Below are 2,533 nucleotides of genomic sequence, written 5' to 3' on the forward strand. Positions count from 1 at the left end.
ATAGGTGTTTGCATTTGTCAAAACTAGGCAAACTATAAACTTGAAATTGGTGCACTATACTGTATATAAATAACACTTTAATAAAAAAATTTGAAATGTGCAACACTTACCATGAAAAATGTTAAGATAAGAGACAGACTGGGAGAAAATGTTTGCCATGTACACAACCAACAGAGTATTGTGGGGATTATAACATGTATAACATAAAATGTATCCAAAGGATGGTAGGGATGAACTGTTGTAGGATTATTGCAACATATGTGAAGTGCTATAATCTATGTGAAGTAGGCTATTAAAGATGTATATTGTAAAACCTAGGGCAACCATTTCAAATGAGGTGTAACTAGTAAGAGAATGGAGAAAAATAGAAATTATTAAAAAAAAAGAATACTAATATAAAAATAGAATTACTAAAATATACTCGACCCCAAAGCAGGCAAAAAAAGAAAGAGAGAGAAAAGTCTCATTGAACATCTGGAACACATAGAAAACAACTAGTAAGATGGTAGATTTAAATGCAATCATATCAGTAATTACAATAAATGCATGGTGATAGGATTAATACCCAGAATACATTTTTTACAAAACACCTACAAACCAGTAAGAAAAAGACCTCACAACAGAAACATTGGCAAAGGATATGAAGAGGAAATTCACAGTATGAAGAGGAAATTCACAGAGGAAGAAACCAAATGTCTAGTAAATGTGAAAAGATGCTCAACTTCCTTAATCAGGAAAATACAAATACAAATTAAAATAATGAGCTACCATTTTACACTCATCATGTTGGCAAACATTCTGAGTCCATTATCAATAAGCGTTAGCGAGGATGGGCAAACAGGTTAGTCATCATGTGTTGGTGGGAGTGTAAGTGGGCGCCATCTCTTTGGTGAGCTACCTGGGAAGGCTGGGGAGGATGAAGGTGCTTCTGTCACCCAGTATTCCAAGTCTAGGTGTCTCACCTAGAGACACGCTCCGACAGGGCACAATGAGACATGTATGCAGACGTTCCTGGCAGTAGGTATGTTTTCATTCCCCTGGGGGGAATGGAAAGTAAAGTGGAGTTTATGAATTCAATGAAATACTATATGGTGTTTAAAACCTGACTGTATCTCAGAAACATAATGACCCATGAAAAAAAGCAAGTTGCAACAGGAAAAGGACAGAATAATATCATTCACATAAAATTTAAAAATACCAAAACCAGTAGTATGCATTGTTTGCCTATGCACACGTGGTAGGAAATGCATAAAGACATGGGGGGGAACTCTAACCCCTGGGAAGGGAGGGGCAGGATGCCGTAGCACTGGCCTTATCTCTGTCCATAACTTTACATTTTTAAAGAGAGATCTGAGCTGCCAGCATATTGAGTCTTGCTCTAGTTGTCTTCCAAGGCCAGCTCCACTCCTGACCCCTGGGGTTCTATTAGCTGGACAAATATATCCCGCTCCCCTCACCCTCTTAAGTTAGCTCCAGTAGGAACCAGGACGCCTGCCCATACTTTCTTCTTTTTCTCTTCTCATTTCATTCCCAGTTCTTGCCACCTCGAAGACACTCAATAAATATGTGTTTAAGGGGACCTGTCCAGGAAAGGGAGTCGCCAAGTCTAAGCTCTACCATTCCTTTTGGGACATCTCATGGTTAGAAAGAGCGTTCATACTGTAACTTAGGGTAAACAAGTCATTCCCCACTCGGCCTCAGTTTTCTCCTAAATGAACCATCCGGCCCCTTCCAGCCCTACACTCTTCGATTCTAGGAATTCTGTCCTTTCATGTCGAAAACAACACTCGGGCATTTCACAAAAGCACCCAACCCCCTGGCTACCCTTGGAACCACAGCCCGCTTCCCTGGAACCCGGACTGCACTGAGCTGGTCACATGAACTCCGGGCTTTCTCTGGTGTGACGGGCTTCTTAGATCCCTTTGTGAGCGCAGGTTTTGAAAGGGAACGACCTCGGGTTCTGGGTTTGAGAGGAGTAGGGGATCCGGCGGGAGGAAGGCTGTCGGAGCCAATCAACCCGCCTCCAGACCCCAGCACGTCGCCTGGGCTACGCGCTCTGATTTCGCCCCTGCCCGCCCGCCTCCCGGCCTCGCCCGAGGGTGCCCGGGCAGGCGAGGACCCCAGGTGAGAGGCCAGAGGGTCCCGAAGGGTGGGAGGCCCCGGCGGTTCGGCCCGGGCTCCACGACGGGCTGGCCCGGGCTCAGGGCGTGTCCGTCGCCGCCTGGCTGGCTGCTCGCTCGACACTGTTCGCTCCTACCGGCTGTAGATGGAGCTGTCTGGGTTCCGGCAGCCTCCGACGAGCCTCGGAGTGTTTCTCTTTAAACGGCCTGAGAGGGACATGCCTCCCAGGATGCAGTTTGTATCAACATGGCAGCTGCTGTGCAGCTCCCCTGCTGAAGAGGCGCCGGGACGGCAGCGCAGCTCGCAGCCGGAGCCGGGGCCGGAGCCGGGGTCGCAGCCGCGGCCGCAGAGGGGCGGCGCGCGGGCCGGGGGCCGCTGCTGAGGGCCGGGGCCCAGCTCGCGGCCGGGGCGC

This window comes from Propithecus coquereli, unplaced genomic scaffold (genome assembly GCF_000956105.1).
Source record: "Propithecus coquereli isolate 6110/MARCELLA unplaced genomic scaffold, Pcoq_1.0 Scaffold75, whole genome shotgun sequence".
NCBI classification, from domain to species: domain Eukaryota; kingdom Metazoa; phylum Chordata; class Mammalia; order Primates; family Indriidae; genus Propithecus; species Propithecus coquereli.